Below are 24,543 nucleotides of genomic sequence, written 5' to 3' on the forward strand. Positions count from 1 at the left end.
ATTCGACTTCAGCTCAGGTCATAATCTCGTGGTTCATGAGCTCAAGCCCAGTGTCCAGCTCTGTGCAGATGGCTCAGACTCTGGAGCCTGTTTCAGATTCAGTGTCTCCCTCTCTCTCTGCCCCTCCGTGCTCATGCTCTCTCCCTCCCTGTCTCTCTCTCTCTCTCAAAAATAAATAAACATTGAAATGTGACTAGTCTACACTGAGAAGTTTTACAGCATAAAGCACATACCAGGTTTCAAATACTTGGTACATATAAAAGAATGTAAATATCAACAATTTAATGTTAATTAATAATTTAATAATGATTATTATCTTGATAATATTTTCACTACTTTGGATTAAATTATATTGGGTTTTTTAAATTTTTTTTATGTTTATTTATTTTTGAGAGACACAGAGACACAGAGTGTGAGCAGGAAACAGGCAGAGAGACAGGGAGACACAGAATCTGAAGCAGGCTCCAGGCTCTGAGCTGTCAGCACAGAGCCCAATACGGGGCTCAAACTCATGAGCCATGAGATCATGACCTGAGCTAAAGTCAGCCACCAAACTGACTGAGCCACCCAGGCGCCCCTAAATTAAATATATTGTTAAAATTAATTTTACCTGTTTCTCACTTTTCTTTAATGTGACCATAGAAAATTTTAAATTACATTTGAGGCCTACCATCTATTTCTACTGCACAGCACTGGTCTAGAGTCAGTCATACATGTTGTGTGTGTGGCAATGGAATTTCTTAATCTGATGGACAGATTGGGGAGGGTTTTTTTTTTTTTTTTTTTTTTGCCAATTTGACAGAACTGGATATCTAACATCTTAAAAGATGGAGACTTTCTGCTATTCTGGGTGCTGATGCTACTCAAGGAAAAGGGAGAATCACTCTCTTATTCCAGAAATCTCAGTCTCCAAAATTTTGTTAGAGTTCATTTCACTACCATTAAACCATACAATGATTTAATAACAATTCTAAATATAAAATTCATAGATATGACTTCCAGCTGAATAAAACTCATTCTGACTCATTTTGTATAGTTTCTAGTAATATTAGGACCGATGTATTTTCACATGTTCAATGGATTTTGAATTTATCAAAACCTTGACCTACTAGGGTACCGTCATTTACCAGTAATTGCATTTGCAGCATCAAGGTCAATGAAAGGACATTCAGGAGATAGCAATCACAGTATTTTGAGCAGGGACAGTTTAATATAAAGAATTATTAACTACTTAAAGGGAGCTAACTACTATGAGGAAATAAAAGAGAACTCTAAAGAATACCTTAAGAACCTACTTGGACGGGGGGGGGGGGGGGGGGGGGGGGGGGGGGGGGGGGGGGTGGAGCCTCTCCCTAAGGCTGGGACACTGACCTCACTGGAGAGGGTGTGACTGCAGTCACAAGTCATCAGATGACACAGTAGCACACTAGATCGCCCTAGCCAGAGCTGGTACACAGTAGCTGAGGCAGGAAACTGTGGGCATTGGGGGGCAAGCAGGACTCCCCCACAGCTGGGGTACTAGTAAGCAGAAGCCAGAAGGAAGAAACCACTTGCTTATGTAGATGAAATTGGCCTTCCAGCACTCTCTACTGATAAAGCTCAACATTGAGCTGTAAGGAAGAAATGTTCTAGTATCCCAAGCAAAGCAATGAAGGATAGATCTGAAATAAGGAGGTATTAAGTGATAACTGGCACACCTCCTCTAAACGTAGGAGGGCTTGATCTTTTGCTATCAGGGGCTTTGTGCAAGTACATAAAAGACTTTCCAGAAAAGAATTTTTAGAAATATCCTTAATGAGATGTTACAACTTCTAGGTGGCAATTAAGGATTTAGGCTTTTACTTTTTAAGCCTCCTTTTCTCACAGATCTCTGACCCAATCTGGTCATGATGAGAGTTTCCTTTTTTTTTTTTTTCCTTAAACATTTCAAGATATTATGGTTCCAGGATCAATCTTGGAAGTTTTGGGTCATCTCTTGTACACTAATCCCTAATTATACATAAAAGGAACCAAAGTATTTGAAATTAACAGATTTGGGGGCACCTGGGTGGCTCAGTAGATTGAGTGTCCAACTTTGGTTCAGGTCATGATCTCATGGTTCATTAGTTCAAGCCCTGCATCAGGCTCTGCACTGGCAGTGCACAGCCAGCTTGGATTCTCTCTCTCCTCTCTCTCTGCCCCTCCTCCACTTGTGCTTTCTATCTCTCAAAATGCATAAAACTTTTTTTTAATGTTTATTTATTTTTGAGAGAGAGACAGAGAGAGACAGAGTGTGAGCTGGGGAAGGGGCAAAGAGAGGGAGACACAGAATCTGAAAGAGGCTCCAGGCCCTGAGCTGTCAGAACAAAGCCTGACACGGGGCTCAAACTGCCAGACTGGGAGGTCATCACCTAAGCCAAAGTCAGACACTCAACCAACTGAGCCACCCAGGCGCCCCTCAAAATAAACTTAAAAAAAAATTAAAGTAACTGATTTGGGGGAAGTTGGAGTTGTCTTCCTGACCCAGACAGGAGCATCTACAGAACACTTACCTATCTAGCCTGAGGAGAAATAGGTACACTTGATTTTGAGGAGTCTGAGGAGTCTGAGACCTGAAAGGTACAACAAAGGCCAGACAGATAGTCAAACAGATACACAGCCAGCTTTAGTTTATGATGCTTACCTGAAACAACAAAGCCTTTCTGAAAAGCCCAGGGTAGGAGTTTACATGCAGCCTCTCCAGGAGTGGAAGGCTCCCACAGGCCCAGAAGAGGACACAAAAGTAAGAAATTAAGGGGTCTCATTAGCAGGCACTTGCTTCATCCTGCATTACACTTCTGCTCCTCTTGGAGTCTGTGTTGTTCTATACTTCATTGACTAGGCCAAATTTTGGGAGAAGGGGGTACAGAAAAGGTTTAAAAGCAAGATGTTTTCGCTTATAGGGACTGTACTGCAAAAGGAAGGAGGGGAGTGCTCATCAGCAGGAGAGACGAGGACTTCCAATTCTTTACATAGGGAAATTGCACACTCCCTTTGATACTGGATTCAACCTAAGGACCCTCCAAGGTTTTTTTGTGCTCACTGGAGGAAGAGAGGCCTTGGGACATTCAGCCAGGAAAGATGACATTCATCAGGGGAGAGAAATACGGATCTTGTTGTAAGATAACAAACTTTTAGAAGTTTAATACAGAGAACAAACAGGTGGTTGCCAGAGGGAGGTGGGGGGTTGGTGAAATAGGTGAAGGGGGGTTAACAGTACACTTAATGTGATGAGCACTGAGAAATGTATAGAATTGTTGAATCATTATATTGTACATCTGAAACTAATGTAACACGGTATGTTAGTTATACTTAATAAAAAATTTATTTTAAAAAAGCTACTTAAAAGGGGGGATACTGAAAACAAAAATTTGAAAAGAAATCCCACAAGAAAAATATTAGAGATTGATGAAAGCATCACAGAGTTCATTAGTTCAGAGTTTACACTTTAGAAATTGTAACCTGAAACTGGATTTTTCTCTTGAGGATAGGGTCATGGAAGGTGAGACTCTGCTCCCAAACTCCTCCTTAGTCTCTATATGTTCCATGGGGCACTTCATAGTTGAGGGATAACCTCTTCAAGTTTCTGCCATGTCTTGTGTCCTTTTTGCCTCTCAGTTGGAACATTGGGGAAAAGACTCAAAGAGGAAAGCCGCATGGTGGAGGACAGAGCACAAGAGGCTGGTAGTCAAGAGGCGGTCCACTCTCAGCTCTGAAAACAATGTGCTATAGGAATTAGGGCAAATCTCTTCTCCAATCTGGGTCTCAGGAGCCCTATCTATAAAATTAGAGCTGCTCCAGCTCCAGAGCCTTATCAGAAAAATCGAAGAGCTGACAGAGTAAGGATTTGGGGGAAAGGTGAAAAGAATGAGCAGCAGAAGCAAAAGCCCTTGACCTAGTCTCCAGTATTAGCCAGAAGTCAACTGGGAAGGTGACTCACACTGGCTCACCTAGAATTGCCCATAATTCCTGGTCCACCACACCCATTTTCCCTCCTTACCTCCTTGGGAAGAGAATTTCTGATAAGTCATAGGTGGACTGCCTTAGTCATCAATTCAGTAGGGGCAATTGCCTGGAGCACAGTCATGTGGATGATTTATTTGCTTCTAGTGAACTAATCTTGTTTGAAAGTTGTAAGAGTCCAGACACACCTAGGTGGACACAGGGGTAGCAGTTTTCCTGTCCCTTGCCTCTACCAAAGCCCAGGTGTGCAACTTTCTGGGTACTTTGCATTGATCAAATCATATATCTTACACATTCCAACCTCGATGGCCCTTTCCTTTCGCTGACCTTATCTCTTCTTTTTCACCCTGCTCACATCTGTTACCCACCAGGAGACCTGCTCTGTCCCTTCTCTAATTCTCCAACATCAGATGGCTTAGTGTTCCCCTCTCCCTCGGTGGCTGTAAATCAACATGACCATGATGATGGTTATAAAGACACCACGCATTTTGTCTACTATTATATAAACCTTGGGCCAGTCCTTGTATTATCCCCTTGTTTTATTTAACTGGCACCACCACAATTGCAGGTATTGTACTTCATATTATAACTTTATTTCCTATTATAAATCTATTTTGAGAAGTTACTAGAGAAGGGTTTTACATTCTGGCTTTAAAACCTTTATCACACTGCATTCCTGATGAGAAATATCTGATTAGCTCCAAAATTATCAGCCTTTATCCTAAATTAGAATAAAATGTCTAACTGGTATATGGAATGAATTCACCTCTCTAAATCTCATACCCTCAGACCTTCCCAGAACATTCACATACACATGGGCTCTGGAAGGATAACAGTCTGCAATAAAATAATTCATTTTGGTCCCCCCAGAAGTGACCCTCTCAGGATGAATTTGATCTGACATTCCTTAGCTAACATCAGCATGTGAGTATCCATTGACTTATCTCACTGGAATTCAACCTTTTGACTAGAGCTATTTTCCTTTCCTTGTTGACTTTACACACATTTTTTTCAGGCCTGTAGTTTCTTTTAAGGCAAAGATTGAAAGATGCATATATCTAGGCTAAAAAGCAATCTGATTGTCTCTCACTGCCCAAAGCTGGCAAACAACATCATCAAATCCTAAGTGGAGAGTGTTGGGGCTTCTCCCTGTGGGTGAGAGTGTCCAAGTGGAGGCTAGATAACCAGCTGCCAGAGGATTCTACAGTGCCTAACAGCTGGAAATCAGGATTCCAACCTTGAAACTCTATATGGACTCTTTTCCAGGCATGGAGAGACAAAGCGGACAAGCCCAAACTCCTAAGGCCCTTGTCTTGGCACCTGGTCAGATCCTGTGATCACGGTTTCTCATGTAGATAAACTGTCATCTTAACTAACCTGCAAGTTCCCCAGAGGCAGAGTATACTGTGTTTCTTCTGCTCTAGTCTCTACAGTACGCGGCCTAGAGCTCAACATTTAAGGGGGGTTCAATAGCCACCAAATTCTTTTATCCTTTCAATAAGAATGCTTTGAAGTTACCATGAGAAGTAAGTTTTCAGGGTGGGGCCAAGATGGTGGAAGAGCACGGAAGTTTTTTCTGTGTCTCACGTCCATGAAATACAGCCAGATCAACACTAAACCATCCTGCACACCTAGAAAACTGATCTGAGGATTAACACAACAATCTGCACAACCTGAAATATAGAACTCAGCAGGTACACAGTGCAGAGAGGTGAACCAGGGGAGAGAGGAGCCTTGGAGGGCAGGGAGCTGTTTTTGCTTGCAAAGAGAGGACAGAGGTGGGGGAGAGTATGGAAAAAGCACCCCCCCTCCAAAAGCACCTGGAAAGAAAGTGGAAAAGTGGAAACAGCTACAGGAACTGAACAAAAAAGGGAGAAAGAAGAAAGGAGAGGGTTTAAATTCCATTAAGACTCTATAAACAGGGGGAGCACAGAGTCTGAAACTCCACAGCTAGATACCTGGTAGTGCTCTGATGGCAAGGGCAAATCCTCAAGAGCAGAGAGTGACGTCCGGGGGTCCTTGAGAGAGGTGGTTCCCCTGCTGGGAGGACATTTGGTAGAGGCTGTGCAGCCTCCCCACAGCCAAAGGTCCCAGCAGACCCCAGAGAACAACCACATTCACTGGTACTGGAACAAGGACATTAAGGGGGAAGCCTAGTGCCAGATGTGTGTTGTGACTTACCATAATCCCTGAAATGCTGCTGCAACACAACTGCGTGAACTTTTTCTGGGGTGGGCTTGCATCAGACCTCGACTCTGTGCATCGGCAACAGCAAGGTCCAGCGAACGTTCCTGGGTGTGGCCAGCACTCAGCCATTGCTTGGTGAGGCCCTCCCTCAGAAGGTCTAAGCGGGTCAAAGCCGCAGTCCCTCAGAAGTGAGAGGTTGGGAAACACCACCGCATCTGAGATAAGACCCAGGAGGGAGGTGCTGCCTCACAACCTGACGGCTTGGTCACAGACAGTACAAAAGCAGGAAGTGGACAGAAACCGGAGACAAAGGATGGGTGCAAGATTGCTGATCAGGGAGAACACAGTTCCAATACTAGAGACTGGATAGCTGGATTACGCCATTTTCACCCCTCTCACGCATGCGCATACACACTTACAAGCGCCACAACAATCTACCCCAGTAAGCTGAGGAGCGCCATCTCGTGGATGACAGAGCCATTACACTAAGCCCCACCCAAGTGGACCAACCTCACACTTCAGGAACACCACAAGTCTCTCCACCTCCTTAGTTTACAGACTATAAAATGCTTCGGAGGTTGACTTCTAGGGGAAAATGATGTAATTTCACTTGTATTTCAGTCTGTTTGCTGGTCCATCTATTCAATTTTTTTTCTTTTTCTTTTTCTTGAATACAGAAAGAGAAAAAATTTATTTTTATTTTCAATTTTTATTAAAATATTTTTATTTAATTTTTTCTACTATATTTTTTACTTTTTTGTAAATTTTTCAAATTCTATTTTACTTCCATCATTTCATTTTATTCTATTTCATTGCATTCATTTTTTTCTAATTTTCAAACGTTTTCCTTTTTTTTTCCTTTCCCCTTTTTTCTTTAATCTATTAAGCTCCTTTCAACAACCAGACCAAAATGCACCTATGATCTAGCATAATTTATTTGATATGTTTTGATTTATTTGTGTTGTTTTTAATTTTATAATTTTAATTTTTTTTTAGCTTATTAATTCCTTTTCTTCCTTCAAAATGATGAAACAAAGGAATTCACCCCAAAAGAAAGAGCAGGAAGAAATGACAGCCAGGGACTTAATCAACACAGATACAAGCAAGATGTCTGAACCAGAATTTAGAATCATGATAATAAGAATACTAGCTGGGGCTGAATATAGATTAGAATCCTTTTATGCAGAGATAAAAGAAGTAAAACTAGTCAAGATGAAATTAAAAAAATGCTATAACTGAGCTGCAATCTTGAATGGATGTCACAGTGGCAAGAATGGATGAGGCAGACCAGCGAATCAGCAATATAGAGGACAAACTTATGGAGAATAATAGGACAGAAAAAAGAGGAAGACTAAGGCAAAAGAGCACAATTTAAGAATTAGAGAAATCAGGGGCGCCTGGGTGGCTCAGTCGGTTAAGCGTCCGACTTCGGCTCAGGTCACGATCTCGCAGTATGTGAGTCCGAGCCCCACGTCGGGCTCGGTGCTGACTGCTCAGAGCCTGGAGCCTGTTTCGGATTCTGTGTCTCCCTCTCTGAACCTCCCCCGTTCATGCTCTGTCTCTGTCTCAAAAATAAATAAACGTTAAAAAAAAAAAAAGAATTAGAGAAATCAGCGACTCATTCAAAAGGAACAACATCAGAATCATAGGGGTCCCAGAAGATGAAGAGAGAGAGAAAGGGGTAGAAGAGTTATGTGAGAAAATCATAGTAGAAAACTTTCCTAACCTGGGGAAAGACACAGACATCAAAATCCAGGAAGCACAGAAGACTCCCATTAGATTCAACAAAAACTGACCATCAACAAGGCATATCATAGTCAAATTCACAAAATACTCAGGCAAGGAAAGAATCAAGAAAGCAGCAAGAGAAAAAAAGTCCTTACCTACAATGGAAGACAGATCAGGTTTGCAGCAGACCTATCCACAGAAACTTGGCAGGCCAGAAAGGAGTGGCAGGATATATTCAATGTACTGAATCGGAAAAAATATGCAGCCAAGAATTCTTGATCCAGCAAGGTTGTCATTCAAAATAGGAGAGATTAAAAATTTCCCAGACAAAAAAATTAAAGGAGTTTGTGACCACTAAACCAGCCCTGCAAGAAATTTTAAGGGGGACTCTCTGAGGGGAGAAAAGACAAAAACAAACAAACAAACAAACAAAAAACCCAAAAGCAACAAGGACTAGAAAGGACCAAAGAACATCACCAGAAACTCCAACTCTACAAGCAACATAATGGCAATAAATTCATATCCTTCAGTACTCACTCTACACATCAATAGACTAAATGCTCCAATCAAAAACCATAGGGCAACAGAACGGATAAGAAAACAAGATCCATCTATATGCTGTTTACAAGAGACCCACTTAACACCTAAAGATACCTTCAGATTGAAAGTAAGGGGATGGAGAACCATCTATCATGCTAATGGTCGACAAAAGAAAGCCGGAGTAGCCACACTTATATCAGACAATCTAGACTTTAAAATAAAGACTGTAACAAGAGATGAAGAAGGCTATTATATCATAATTAAGGGGTCTATCCACCAAGGAGACCTAACAATTGTAAACATTTATGCTCCAAATGTGCAAATACCCAAATATATAAATCAATTAATCACAAACATAAAGAAACTTATTGATAATAATACCATCATTGTAGGGGACTTCAACACCCCACTAACAGAAATGGACAGATCATCTAAACAGAAAATCAATAAGGAAACAATGGCTTTGAATGACACACTGGACCAAATGGACTTAACAGATATATTCAGAACATTTCATCCTAAAGCAGTGGAATACACATTCTTCTCCAGTGCACATGGAATGTTCTCCAGAATACATCATATACTGGGACAAAAATCAGCCCTCAACAAGTACAAAAAGATCAAGATCATACCGTGCATATTTCCAGACCACAAGGCTATGAAACTCAAAATCAACCACAAGAAAAAATTTGGAAAGATAACAAATACTTGGAGACTAAAGAACATCCTACTAAAGAATGAATGGGCTAACCAAGAGTTAAAGAGGAAGTTAAAAAGCACATGGAAGCCAATAAAAATGATAACGCCACAGCCCAAAACCTCTGGGATGCAGCAAAGGCAGTCATAAGAGGGAAATATATAGCAATCCAGGCCTTCCTAAAGAAGGAAGAAAGGTCTCAGATACACAACCTAACCTTATGCGTTAAACAGCTGGAAAAAGAACAGCAAATAAGATCCAAAACCAGCAGAAGACAGAAAATAATAAAGATCAGAGCAGAAATCGTGCTATTGAAATCAAAAAAAAGTAGAACAGATCAATGAAACCAGAAGCTGGTTCTTTGAAAGAATTAACAAAATTGATAAACCACTAGCCAGTTTGATCAAAAAGAAAAAGGAAGGGACCCAAACAAATAAAATCAAGAATGAAAGAGGAGAGATCACAACCAACACAGCAGAAATACAAACAATAATAAGAGAATATTATGAGCAATTATACACCAATAGAATAGGTAATCTGGAAGAAATGGACAAATTCCTAGAAACATATAAACAACCAAAACTGAAATGGGAAGAAATAGAAAATTTGAACAGACCCATAACCAGTAAAGAAATTGAATTAGTAATCAAAAATCTCCCAAAAAACAAGAGTCCATGGCCAGATGACTTTCCAGGGGAATTCTACCAAACATTTTAAGAAGAGTTAACATGTATTCTCTTGAAGCTGTTCCAAAAAATAAAAATGGAAGGAGAACTTTCAAACTCTTTCTATGAAGCCAGCATTACCTTGATTCCAAAACCAGACAAAGACCCCACTAAAAAGGAGAACTATAGACAGATTTCCCTAATGAACATGGATGCAAAAATCCTCAACAAGATGTTAGCCAACTAGATCCAACAATACATTAAAAAAATTATTCACCATGCCAAGTGGGATTTATACCTGGGATGCAGAGCTGGTTCAATACCTGCAAATCAATCAGTGTGATACATCACATTAATAAAAGGAAGGACAAGAACCACATGATCCTCTCAATAGATGCAGAGAAAGTATTTGACAAAATACAGCATCCTTTCTTGATAAAAACCCTCAAGAAAGTAGGGATAGGAGGTTCATACCTCGAGATCATAAAAGGCATATATGAAAGACCCAACGCTAATATCACCCTCAATGGGGAAAAGCTGAGAGCTTTCCCCCTGAGGTCAGGAACAAGACAGAGATGTCCACTCTCACTACCGTTATTCAACATAGTATTGGAAGTCTTAGCCTCAGCAATCAGACAACACAAAGAAATAAAAGGCATCCAAATCGGCCAGGAGGAGGTCAAGCTTTCACTCTTCTCAGATGACATGATACTCTATATGGAGAACCCAAAAGATTCCACCAAAAAAACCTGCTAGAACTGATCCATGAATTCAGCAAAGTCGCAGGATATAAAATCAATGCACAGAAATCAGTTGCATTCCTATACACCAATAATGAAGCAACAGAAAGAGAAATCAAGGAATCAATTCCATTTACAATTGCATAAAAACCATAAAATACCTAGGAATAAATCTAACCAAAGAGGTGAAAAATCTATACACTGACAACTATAGAAAGCTTATGAAAGAAATTGAAGAAGACACACACACACACACACACACACACACACACACACACACACAAATGGAAAAAGATTCCATGCTCCTGGATAGGAAGAACAAATATTGTTAAAATGTTGATACTACCCAAAGCAATCTACATATTCAATGCAATCCTATCAAAATAACACCAGCATTCTTCACAGAGCTAGAACAAACAATCCTGAAATTTGTATGGAACCAGAAAAGACCCCAAATAGCCAAAGCAATCTTGAAAAAGAAAACCAAAGCTGGAGGCATCAAGATCCTGAACTTCAAGCTGTATTACAAAGCTGTAATCATCAAGACAGTATGGTACTGGCACAAAAACACTCAGATCTGTTGCAGGGAGTATGGCCAGAGTCGCAAAAGATGAGTCCGCAAACAAAGTGCAGTTAAGTGAAGGTCCTCATACTTGAGTGGGAATGAGGCCCCAACTCCAGAATGAAGCTTCTTTTTATTAGGATAATTGCTAAAGACTATGTACATAAAATCAGCTAAGCAAGTGTGTTAATCAATCTAATGGTTTAGCTTTTCAAGGTTGAATTTCAAGTTAATTGGTTTCTATAACACTAGGAAGGGTCAGATGTGAAGGAGGATCTGGCTCTGGACAATGTTAATGGCTCTAGGTGTTCCTTAGGAGCCACAGACACGTTCAGCTGTGTAAACATGTCCTAAGGCCTTGCATCTTCTCCAGCCCTTCCAATTTGAAGTCTTTTCCTTTGATGCTTCTCTCCTGTATCTCCCACACAGATCAGTGGAGCAGAATAGAGAACCCAGAAATGGACCCACAAACGTATGGCTAACTAATCTTTGACAAAGCAGGAAAGAATATCCAATGGAATAAAGACAGTTTCTTCAGCAAGTGGTGCTGGGAAAACTGGACAGTGACATGCAGAAAAATATAATTGGACCACTTTCTTACACCATACACAAAAATAAACTCAAAATGGATGAAAGCCCTAAATGTAAGACAGGAAGCCATCAAAATACTCGAGAAGAGAGCAGGCAAAAACCTCTTTGACCTTGGCCACAGCAACTTCTTACTAAACACGTCTCCAGAGGCAAGGGAAACAAAAGCAAAAATGAACTATTGGGACCTCATCAAAATAAAACTTCTGCACAGCCAAGGAAACAATCAGCAAAACTAAAAGGCAACGGACGGAATGGGAGAAGATACTTGCAACAGACGTATCAGTTAAAGGGTTAGTATCCAAAATCTATAAGGAACTTATCAAACACCCCAAAACAAATAATCCAGTGAAGAAATGGGTAAGTATCTCCAAGGAAGACAGCCAGATGGCCAACCAACACATGAAAAAAGGCTCAACATAACTCATCATCAGGGAAATACAAATCAAAACCACAATGAGATATCACCTCACACCTGTCAGAATGGTTAAAATTAACAACTCAGACAACAACAGATGTTGGTGAGGATGCAGAGAAAGAGGATCTCTTTTGTACTGCTGGTGGGAATGCTAGCTAGTGCAGCCACTCTGGGAAACAGTATGGAGGTTCCTCAAAAAATTAAAAATAGAACTATCCTACGACTTAGCAATTGCACTACTAAGTATTTACCCAAGGAATACAGGTATGCTGTTTCAGAGGGGTACCCGCACCCCAATGTTTATAGCAGCACTATCAACAATAGCCAAAGGATGGAAAGAGCCCAATGTCCATCGATGAATGAATGGATAAAGAAGATGTGGTATATATATATATACAATGGAGTATACTCGGCAATCAAAAAGAATGAAATCTTGCTATTTGCAACTATGTGGCTGGAATTAGAGGGTATTATGTTAAACAAAATTAGTCAGTCAGAGAAAGACAAATATATGACTTCACTCAGATGACAACTTTAAGATACAAAACACATGAACGTAAGTGATGGGAAGCAAAAATATTAAAACAGGGAAAGGGCAAAACATAAGAGACTCTTAAATGTGGAGAACAAACAGAGGGTTACTGGAGGGGTTGTGAGAGGGGGGGATGGGTTAAATGGCTAAGGGGCATTAAGGAATCTACTCCTGAAATCAATGTTGCACTATATGCTAACTAACTTGGATGTAAATTTTAAAAAATCAAGAAAAAAAAAAAAAGAAAAACATCAATCAACTACTGATACCACCTGGTGCTAACCAGGTGATGGATTTTCCTCCCCTGGAAGAGATGAAAAGTTATTTTCAAAGACTTTTTTTTCAAGGATATTTTTGTGATTTATTGCTTCCTTTTTTTAGAAGAAAAAAAATTTAATTCTTGAAAAAAAAAAGTTAAGTTTTCAGGGATATAGAGATAGAGTTAAGACATGGTCCCTGCACAAAAGAAACCCGTAACATCCGAGTACAGAAAGACTGACTTTTGATGGAATTTATAACACCGTTATGGTGTTGGCCTATCCATATACCATAGTTATGAGTGATGAAGTTCAAACAAGGAAACTGTATGTTTTAAGTGGTGAGATGTATTAAGGAAGGCCTGACCGACAAGATCCTTTGGACTTGGAACTCAAAGGATGACCAGTGTTTTACCACGTGAAAAGTGAGTAACTAGAAACTCAGATAAGTAGAACACTCCACTCAATGACAACAGAATTCACATTCTTCTCAAGTGCACATGGAGCATTCTAACATGGACAGACCATGTTAGGCCATACAACAAGCCTCAAGAAATTGAAAAGAAACAAGGTATAGTCCCATCGAGAAACAACTATTAGCTGTCTATCTTGCACTGCACACAGGGAAGGACTGACTGCTGAACTGCCTGTGGTGATACGAATCTCTCTGCCAATAGGAGGATGGATTTAGGACATGTTCACAAACCTAAGAGTGCCTGTGCCCAGGTAAGCACCTTCCAAAAATGGCACACTTACTTACTGCAGAGGAGCACTTCAATACCAGCCTGCTGTCTCATGAACTGCACTCATTACTAGGGCTGGTCACTTATGTCAATCCAGCCCAACTTCCAGAAGTTGCTGCCATTATGTGTCCCCTCCGCTAAGTAAAGAAAAGGGTAGGCTTGCTTTCAGAGGACACAGGGTATACTGATGGCAGTTGCCAGGGAAACCTGCCGATTTGGCATTCCTCTGCCATCCAACTAGACCCAATGTACTTTGTTTTAAAGTAGGAACTAGACAAAGTAGTCACTGGGCAGAGTTGAGGGCATTATGGATTGTGTTGATGCATGAACCCATGCTCACCAATTTGGCTACTGACAGCTGGGCAGCATGAAAAGGGTTGACAACATGGGTCCTGCAAAGGCACAAAGGAAGCTGGGCTATGTGAAATACAGCCTTGTGGGGAGCAGACCTATGGAAAGATAACTGGGGTGTACACACTAAACCTGATGCAGCTGTCCAAGTATGGCACACGTCCACTCACTCCCCACCCACACTGCCAGGCGAGCATGGAGCAGGTGCACTAGCATGGGCAGGAGCCTTCTGCTGGAGGAAATGTGGACTCCGTGTGATTCAGTAGAATAGGTCCACTGTAAACCAGGATACAGAGGTCCCGGAAGTATTTGGGAAATAGTAAAAAGATTACATTTGCCTTTAAAATATTCTGACCCACGGCTGCTGACAAGGACTGTCCCCAGCGCCACCTCAGGCAAGGGCTATTGGGCCACACCCCAAGGCATACTGGACAGACTGCATCCCCTGTTTCTCACTGGCCAATAGATTACGTAGGCCCTTTGTATCAGTCTGGAGGATGTTCTACTGTTCTACCAAAATATCAAATAGCCAATGCACACATGAAAAGAAACTCGGCGTTATTAGCCATCAGGGAAATGCAAATCAAAACCACAATGAGATACCACTTCATATCCACTGGGATAGTTATAATAAAAAGATGGACAATAACACGTTTGTAAAGATATGGAGAAACTGGAACCCTCATACATTGCTTCTGGAATGTAAAATGATGCAGCTACTTTAGAAAACAATTTGGCAGTTCCTTAAAAAGTTAAACATAGAGTTACCATATGATCCACCAAGGCGTATATACCCCCAAAATTGAAATCATTAGGTCTCGAGAAAAAAAACATGTATATGTTAAATAAATAAAACTTTATTCATAACAGCCAAAAAGCAGAAACAATCCAAATGTTCATCAATTGATGAATGGCTAAACAAAAATGTGAAATATCCATGCAGCGGAGTATTATTTAGCCATCAAAAATTAATGAAACACATATACATGCTACATGTATGAACCTTGAAAACATTATGCTAAGTGAAAGAAACCAGATACAAAGGTCCATGTCACATGATTCCATTTTTATGAAATGTCCAGAACAGGCAAATCTATAGAGAAAGAAGGTAGATTGATAGTCACTGGAGGGTTCTGGGGTAGAGAGGGCAAGAGGGAGTGATAGTTAAAGGATGCCAGGGGAACCTGGGTGGCTCAGTCAGCTAAGCATTGGCTCTGGCTCAGGTCATGATCTCATGGTTTGTGAGTTCGAGCCCTGCGTCGGGCTCTGTGCTGACAGCTCTGAGCCTGGAGTCTGCTTTGGACTCTGTGTCTCCCTCTCTCTACCCCTCCCTGAGCTGTGTCTCTCTCTTTCTCCCCCCTTAAAAATAAATGAATAACATTTAAAAAAAAAAACCACTAAACTGTAAACTTTAAAGGGGTGAATTTTACAGTATATGAATTATATCTCAATGTTTTAAAACTCAAATAAGTCATGGAATTAGAATAAGTGTGATATACTTAGTATAGAACAAAGTGGGACTAATCATCTTTGATTGTTTGCTGCAATAATGTTAAGAAAGAAAAGCAGAGCACAAAATTCAATAGATTTCAGTAATTCCTTCTGCAAGTTTATGGAGCTCTTACCATCCTATGTTAAGAGCTGCTTCAGAGTGCACAGAGTGTACAAAGTTGACTGGTCCTCAGCTCCTGTCCAAGAAGTTAATGGAGAGGCTTAGAAGAGGACACGGTGGACTGATGACAGCCCAAGCAGGGTTGCTTCTGTTTGTCTACCCAAGCACAGGGCATGTCAAGCGGGCCACCAGGCTTCCAGTTCTGGTTGCTGCAGACAGGCCTTCCTGGAAAGGGAATGACTGGTGAGATGAAGGCTAACAAGCCACCCAGGAGAGAGACACTAGAATAAATTATAGAACAAAATCACAGCTCGATCTCCCAGACAAGAGAGTGGTTGTGCACCCTTCCATCTGGGGCCCCTGACTAAGGAGAGGGAAGGATTGGGCCAGATTTCTCTGGCTCCCAACCTAATCTCAGGGCAAGTTCTTCTAGGCAAAGAGGCTGGGGAGGGGATGTATTAAGGAGCCGGAAAACATGAGTCATCGTGCAATAGGTTATATCAGAGATTAAGAAAATGAGGGGAAGGCGAATAACTTTTAAAAGGTACAACCTGGGTGGGAGATGGTCCCACTTCAGCAAAGTGATGAAGGGTAGAGGCACAGCCTAGATGGTGTGAGGCTGATGGAATAATGGGGCCTAGCTTGGTACCAAGTGAAGGAGAGGGGACAGCATCACACACAGAGTGAGCATCATGGCTGACTCAGGTCATAGGAACATCAATGTGGAAGAGACATGGCCAGGACCATAGGGAGGGGATGAGACCAAAAAGTCTGGGATAGTGGATACAGCAGGAAGATTCTAGCTTTCCTAATGGAGCAACAGCTATTCCGTTACCTTTTTTATCATTAGCTGCGCCTCCCTGACTCCTTTCCTCTATCAATTTGTGGGACCTGGGGACCTGTGGTTACACAGAATACAAAGCAAAATGCTGGAAATGACCCAAGACAATAAAAGTGCTGGGGAGTGGCGCCTGGGTGGCTCTTGCCGGTTAAGCATCGTGCTCTTGATTTCAGTTCAGGTCATGGGCTCACAGTTCATGGGTCTGAGCCCCGCACTGAGTTCTGCGCTGGCAGTTTGGAGCCTGCCTGAGGTTTTCTCTCTCCTCTCTCTCTGCAACTCCCCCTCCCTCTCTCTCTCAAAATAAATAACTAATGTTACAAAATAAAGTGCTGGGGAAAGAGAGTGTGTTTCAAAAGAGAAAGTAGCATTAGTGTGGAGATCAGGAAAGATTTTACTCACAAAGGTAGTAGCAGATGAATTTGAAAGGATGTGAAAGATTTAAAAAACTGTTTCCTGATGACAATAATACTAGTTTGAGAAAGACACAAAAACACAAAGAAAAAATGAAAATCACGAATTATTCTACTACTCAGATAAAACAACCATTAACATTTGAGGGGTATATCTTTCCTCATTTAATGTTATATACATCTATATATCTATTTATATCTGTCTATAAATACCTACATCTATATGGGTATATAGATATAAAAGTACGTGTGTTGTGAATATATATGTACGTATAATATATACACACATTTTTATATTTCAAAAAACCCTTGTGATTGATAAGGATTCTGAAAGGGAAACAGAAGAGGAGACAGAGAATAAGCACAGGGAGGGCAAAAAAATGCACTGAACGGCAACGAAGCATTGCAGAAACAACATGAGCTAAACAGGACTGGGTTCAAATCCTGCCTCTGCCTCAATGGAAACCCATGAAAATTACTTAATTATGTTGATCCCCAGGTTCCTCATGTATAAAATGGGGATAATAGTATTTACATGATAGAGCTGCTTTAATGATCAGAGACGTGGATATGTCAAGTGTATGGCAATGTGCCTAGAGAATGGTAGGCAGTGAGCACATGTGTTGGTGTAGCACAGGCTGTTTGGGTAGCTGCATGTGGTTCTGCTTCCTTCTGGTGTAAAATACTTGCAGGTAAGGGGGAGGCCAGAGACAACTCACTCACTGTAGCCCATGGATCTCAAGGATTCCAGATCCCACTGACTGTAAGAACAAATTCACCAGAAGTGGCAATAGATCTTTTAAAACTGTTTAACAGCCACCCCCCCCCCCCGCAATTTCTAGAAAAATCACAACCTGTGTAGTACACTTAACACTCAGCCATCTCACTGCAAGGGATTTCCCCCTCATCAGCCATACTGCATTAGGCAACAGGCGAAGGTTACTAGGTCAGTTTTTTAATGGTTATTTTAATATTCTTCATGCTTGAAAAATTCTTCTGACCCTCATAAGCCAAAGTAGCAGAAGGACTATGATGGCTAGAATCTGACTGCTGATTCACTGAGTGAACTTGGGTCAGGTAGATAATCTATTTCTCCTGAAACAGGGCAGGCAAGTTACTGTCCCTGAGCAAAAGCATCAGCATATAGGGACAGTGACTCAGGGCCACCAATTTGAGTGAAGTATCTACATAATCCATTTTTCTCCAAAGCTATAAAAGTAATTGCCCACCCATCTCTGGCGAAGGAGACTATTATCCTTTCTTCACTGTGATTTGGATTTAATTTAGATATCAGCTATATTTATAAGCCCTCGATTCATTAAGCCATGGAGACAAACAGATGGTGCCTTATAATCAGGATAAGGGCAAAATGACTTGGAGAGCCTGGAGATCAGTCAACACAAACCTATCTGCAGTGCCATTGAGGATGGCAGTATCTCCCAGAAGAGGCACCTCATTCTCAGGGAATTAGCAGACTGTAAAAATGGCCCTAAATCATTGCTGAGAGATATAGAGTAAGGGGAAGAAGAGAAGCAATCACCATCCAAAGCAGTGGGGGAGAAGGGAGGAGGGTTCTGAAAGGGCGACTGTGTAAACGGTGGGTGATCAAGAGAATTAAGAGGCTACAGGAGTCCACAGCCCCCACCTGGATATTGCAGCCCCAGTAGCTGAAATGCAACCTGCGTCACTGAACTGAGGAACTGACCTCTGCAGAGAGACAACAGTGAGTCATTCAGCCAGTATCTACTGGAGGCTTATGTTCAGGACACCACTAGGTTAGCATTGTGGGCGGTACAAAGATACACGTAACAGAGGCTCTCCTGCCAGGGTGCTTGTAACCCAATGTTCACATGTGACCACAGTACTCAACATCATATCGAGTGCCAGGAAGCAGCTAGGGAGCCACGCAGAAAATTATGTTTATCCCTCCTGGTGGAAAGAGTTGTTTGCCTGGGATAAACAGAAAGCTTTTGCTTCCAGTGATTAATTCTGTTTTTGTATAACCTATTAACATACCTGTGCAAATACAGATCATAAAAATAAGTCAATCTTTTTAGTTACATAGATTATATAAGATTGTAAGTTTTCTAACTTAAAAAATCAAGATATAAAACCGAATATTCTCTACTGAAGGGCATATTTAACAACAAACTATATGGAATGTAAAATTATATAAATTTTTTGAAATGTTTATTTATTTTGAGAGAGAGAGTGCAAGCACGAGCAAGCAGGGGAGAATCTGAAGAATCACAGCATCTGAAGCAGGCTGCCCCTCCCCCACTCACACTCCAGAGCCTGGAGCCTGCTTTGGATTCTGTCTCTCTGCCCCTCCCCCCTCTAAAAAATAAATATACATTAAAAATTTTTTTTAAAAAAGTTTTCCTGTATAAATAATCCTCTTAACATCACTGCATACAGGAGTCAGGCAAATCTGGGACAGTTTGGTCAGAGCAGAATACCATGAGAGCAAAGGCAGAGTGCCATCCCTACCTTAGATCTTCCCAGAGCTTCATAGGACTGGCCCCTCGTCGTTCAGTCCTCTGCTCAGATGTCATGGGCTGGATGTGGAGAAAGGAGGAAGTTGTGTCAGGGATTTACCCAGGTTTCATATTTCGTTAATGGGATGGATAGCCGTTCCACCAGCCAAGTCAGGGAATTTAGGAGAAAGTGCAGGCTTATTGGGAGGGGAGTGTCCACAGCAGGGGGAAGGAGGGGAAAGAGATGATTAATCCAGCTCACTTATGGGCATGTTGTAGAATCTGTGGGATACTGAGGTAGAGATGTCCAACACACAACTGAGTGTAGGGTTCTACAGCTCAGGTAAGAAGTATGGCAGAGAGAGAAGAGAGCATCAGTATACAGATGACAGTAAAAAACCATGAGGGTACATGAGATGATCCCAAGAGGAAAAAAGAGAGTAGATGTCCTTCACTATTGTAGTCTCAGTAGTGTGACAGTAACAGAGACCTGTGGGTTGAGCAAAGAGTGATATGGAAATAACACACATATTTTTTTCCTCCTAAACCTGGGAGAGAGAAAATAGAAAAATAACTACAGGAAGGATGAAGGAGCTAGGAAGGGACTTTTTCTATAAGTAGAAGAGTCTTGGGTAGGAGAAGCCCATAACAAGAGAGAGCAAACAATTGATAGCGGACATGGCAAGAAATGATGGAATCCAGTACAGGAATTGGTGTTCAGTGGGAGGAAGGCACTCAAGACCAGAAGAAATGACTGAGGTGGATGCAGGTAAGTCCAGATGTGGGAGCAAAGGAAGAGGTAAGAGAAGTTCTCAGTGCTCTCAGTGAAAAGGGTTAGTGGGGATATCAGGGGAATGGAAGGTGAGGCTGAGCAAAGATAAATGAAAAGTGTGACTTAATGGCACAGTTCAGGACATTCAGAGGTCTAGAGAAGAAAAGTGATTTAAGATTGCATTGCTGGCTAGTGCTTAGGAATATGGCAGCAAGAGGAAGGGGACTGCATTAGAGGGGAACTAACATGTACGGAGTGTCTGATATATCCTAAGCACTGTTCTTGGTAAATAGGGTTATTTAGATCATACAATGCATCTAAGGAACTTACTAATATCCCCATTTTGTTGATGAAACGTTGAGGTTCCAACAGGCTAAATGACTTGTTTGAGGTCATAATGGTAATAAGCATTCAAGGCAGCATTCAAATCCATGTCTCTCAACTACATGCATGTAGCAGTCCTGGGGACACAGGCCAGTCCCCTTTCCACTCCACCACATTTTCCCCCCTTGGTACTTCTTAAGAAGAATGTTGCTGCCCAAAATAAAATAAAATAAAATAAAATAAAATAAAATAAAATAAAAGGGGGGGGGGTGCCTGGGTGGCTCAGTTGGTTAAGCGTCCGACTTCGGCTCAGGGCATGATCTCATGGTCCGTGAGTTCGAGCCCTGCATTAGGCTCTGTGCTGACAGCTCAGAGCCTAGAGCCTGTTTCAGATTCTGTGCCTCCCTCTTTCTTTCTCCTCCCCCTCTCCTGCTCTGTCTCTCTCTTCTCAAAAATAAACGTTAAAAAAAAATTAAAAGAAGAATGTTGCTGCCCAGAACAACAGTAATAATACCTAGTGCATTGGTGGAAAAATTAATTCAAGACTAAAATGTTTCAAGTATAATATTTTTGTTCACTACAGAAAATATCACTATCTAAACACACAAATCCTACTGCCATACTCGTTACTAATAGAAAAATATTTTACATAGTTGAGTGAAACCAATGATATAAAAGTAGGAGACATTGACTTCCCCCCATGTGGAGAGTTCTGAGATTGCATTTTAGAACTATTCTTCCTAAAGGGCAGAGTGATGGACTAGGTACCTCAGACTTAATGTTCTGGCATATATAATTTGTGAAAAAGAGAAACTATCATACCTGAGCAGAACATGGTGGCCTGATACGATTAGCAGCTGCTCCTTCTGGGGGGAAAAATAGCATTTCTTATAAAACACTTGATAGACTTAAATAAGCAGTCCAGGAAGGGGCCCAATTACCTTTTGCCACAGAATCTTGGTTTATTTAAAAGTTCCTACCTAGTTTTAAACAAAACTTTTGGGGTACTGGGTTGCTCAGTCAGTTAAGCCTCTGACTTTAGCTCAGGCCATGATCTCATGGTTCCTGGGTTCAGGCCCTGCATCGGGCTCCATGCTGACAGCATAGAGCTGGCTTGGGATCCTCTCTCTGACTCTCCCCCACTCTCTATCAAAATAAATAAATAAATAAACTTTAAAACGTTATTAATGTGCCTGGGAAGTTTACTTTTGTTTAAAACAAACACCTTAAGTAGTATTCCATGAATCTACAAAATGTAAGATGTACCGAGCTGTGACATATTGAGTAGCCCTGCAGGACAGTCCTCTAACATGGATTTTAAGATGGTCTGGGTCCCTGACGATTCTGCCTGAGAACTGCTTTGTAAGAACTATTGTTGCTTCAAAATAGCGGTTCTTGTCAAGGAGGGTCAAGGAGGTAGAGGGATGAGGCCACTGCATGTAGCAGCCTTCCATACCCTTAAGACCACAGATACGGCTTCAATACAAATAATATAATGAGCTAAACACTGAATGGGTTTTAACTTTCTGATATTCCCTTTCTAACCGTTCTACTACACTATCATCTACCTCAAATATATTCTAACTATTCTGGTCAACATCCTACTCCCAAACCTTCAAGGGCCACCTGATAGAATACTGTGCAACTTCTTTAATTAGCGTTTAAAGTCCTTCCCAATGTAGCTTAAGCCTACTTCCCATTATTCTGACTCTCCTTTAGTCACAAATTTTGCCATTTCCTCATTCACTGTCCATGCTAGAGCTACAATCCCATAGTCTACTGCTATTCCTCTGCCCACTGTTTTCTCTTTCTGAAATAGTCTCCCAATTTATTTACAAGCTAGTCATTCTTCAAAGCTTAATCACTCAAACCCCAGTCCCAAGAAGCCTTCTCTGAAACTGCTCGCTCACTATATCTACCTGAGGCTGTGTTGAAACCACCTATCATAGACTGTTTTTAGTGTTTTTCTGTATCTTTTCATTCTACCTAATCAGACTGTAAATCATCTTAGGAAAAGGACTAAGTCTTTAACTTCTAAATCCAGTACAATACCCAACAAAATATACACACCAAGAAATATAATTGCTGAAGGTGACTTTGAACTCTGGTTTTAAAATTTCTGTAGCTATTACCAATTTTCTCAAAATTTTAGAAAAAATTCCATAAAGATCACAAAGCAGTTTTAAGAATATAAAAAAGGGTAGTGTAGCTTTAAACTGGGCGTCAGCTTAAATAGACATGAGTTTAGAAGCGCATTTCTCTTACAGTAGACACGATCGATCGTGTGTAAACCTCTATTAAGAACATAAGAAGTTACAAAGGCTCTCCAAAGAGCAGAAATTAGCAAATTAGGCAGACACTTCTTGTGCTGTCTTTCCTTCTATAAATCACAAGTAGGTTAGTTTAATGCATGAGAACCCAAATAATTTTTTAAAGTCTTCTGCATCAATTATACTTCTAAATGACAGAGTAAGGAGAATAATACATGATGTACATTTGCTATCAATTAGGTCTGCATGATGAAAGATGTAATGGTTTGTCAGTTGTCACTGCTGTTTTCTTGTTAACACAACACGGAAAAAAGTATAACAGAATAACCTCCATTAAAAAATCTTCTGCATTGATTATTTCAGATATTTATCATTATCATTTACCAAGATCTGGCTTCTATATACCAATCAGAAAGAGATAATTTCTCTGACAACTAGGGCAGGGTCTGCCTCTTTCCACACAATGCACAGCACAGGAACTTTTAAAGTAAGAGTGCACACTTCTCATGCCAGGCGCTGTACTAACACTCGACCTACATTTTCCTCATTAACCGCACCACTGTTACCCCCATTTCACAGATGAAGAAAGTGAAGTTTTGAGAAGTAAAACCCAGGGTCAAGACTACTTTGTGGCTAGCCTGAGGCTGGCACTCAAGTCTCCCAGATCCCAAATCTCATTCTCTGGAAATGTGCAAAGGAAGCTAACATTCCTTTGATTTGTACAAATCCCCTTCAGGAATGAATACGCTCAGCTCCCTGCTGCTATTAGCCTTTGTAGTTCCAGAATCACGGGGCTTAATGACTTCGGGTTTACCTTCATATTCAAGTCTCTCAGGCTCTTTTGTCATTTTAATTATCCTAAATAAGTCTCTGGTTATCCCCCTTATTTTTGAAGCCCTACAATTACTGCATCACTTATGTCTTCATTTAACATCACTAGGTTCCTACTGAGCTGAGCTCAAAGACTGTTCCAGGAAATATGGGCGTGAACCAGACCAAGTATGTGCCTTCAAGTAGCTGAAAGCCATACCATAATAAAACCAAGGTATGACGTTTTAAATTCAACATATATAACACGAATGTTTCCTACGTGTGTCTTAACTCAATCATGAGACAAAAAGAGTCTCAGAATCCGGAGCTCACGGCACTTGGTTCCTACCTGTGTGATACACAACACGGGCAACCTGTCTCACTTCACGGCAACATTAAGAGATTCTAATTTAGTCACAGATATATTACGGCACAGTTGACGCTTTGCATCAGCTCGCCAGATACTGGTTACCTATCATACGAACAAACTAGAGGCCCCCTCCCTGGAAGTTCACTGTCACCTCAAGACACTGCCTTCCTCAGAGAAACCTCCCCTGTTCTGGGTCAGACCACCGCTCTAGTGACCCCATGCTTGCAACTAATGGCTGCCCCCACCAGAGTGCAAGCCCCAAGAAGGGCTCCACGAGAGGCTCCACAGCACGTGTTCGTGGCAGCAGATAACCACCAGACGAGCGGAAAGGATCGAGCGCTCCGTCGCCCCGCCGCCGTCGGCGCCCGTGAAAGCCGGAACGTCCTCCCCCGAGCCTCCCAAGAACTGGCTGCGACCGAAACCCCTCATGTCCGTCCCCGCCAGGCCCGCGCTCGGGATACAGCCTTCGCGGAGTTAGCCGCCGCCGCACGAGGGAAAAAACGCGAGAGAAATCTGAGGTCCCGCCAGCCTAAGAGCCAGGGACGCTGGAGTCCTCGCGTGAACTTCGCACGGCGAACTCTCACCCCTGACGTTATCCCTACGCGAGAGCCGGGGACCCTGAGCCACAGCCGGCGCGCGTCACCCCCAGCCAATCCGGGACCTGCCCC

The 24,543-nt window shown here is 41.5% G+C and overlaps 1 protein-coding gene across 22 annotated transcripts in view; it reads right to left on the reverse strand.

Annotated features, from left to right (window-relative positions):
- ACKR2 (atypical chemokine receptor 2) overlaps nucleotides 1–24,449 on the reverse strand; it is a 60,671-nt gene extending 36,222 nt beyond the window's left edge. For 3 of the 22 annotated variants that reach the window (XM_045037752.1, XM_045037751.1, XM_045037753.1), the window contains exons 1-3: nucleotides 21,248–24,449; nucleotides 15,615–20,635; nucleotides 2,532–2,591 (exon numbers count right to left, since the gene is read on the reverse strand). The gene's annotated coding sequence lies outside the window, so the exon portion shown is untranslated. The remainder of the gene's footprint in view (nucleotides 1–2,531; nucleotides 2,592–15,614; nucleotides 20,636–21,247) is intronic. The other 19 variants (XM_045037771.1, XM_045037769.1, XM_045037770.1 and 16 more) reach the window with 19 other exon arrangements.
- Nucleotides 24,450–24,543: the final 94 nt, after the last annotated feature.

The sequence above is a fragment of the Felis catus genome, chromosome C2 (genome assembly GCF_018350175.1).
Source record: "Felis catus isolate Fca126 chromosome C2, F.catus_Fca126_mat1.0, whole genome shotgun sequence".
Classification (NCBI taxonomy): Eukaryota; Metazoa; Chordata; class Mammalia; order Carnivora; family Felidae; genus Felis; species Felis catus.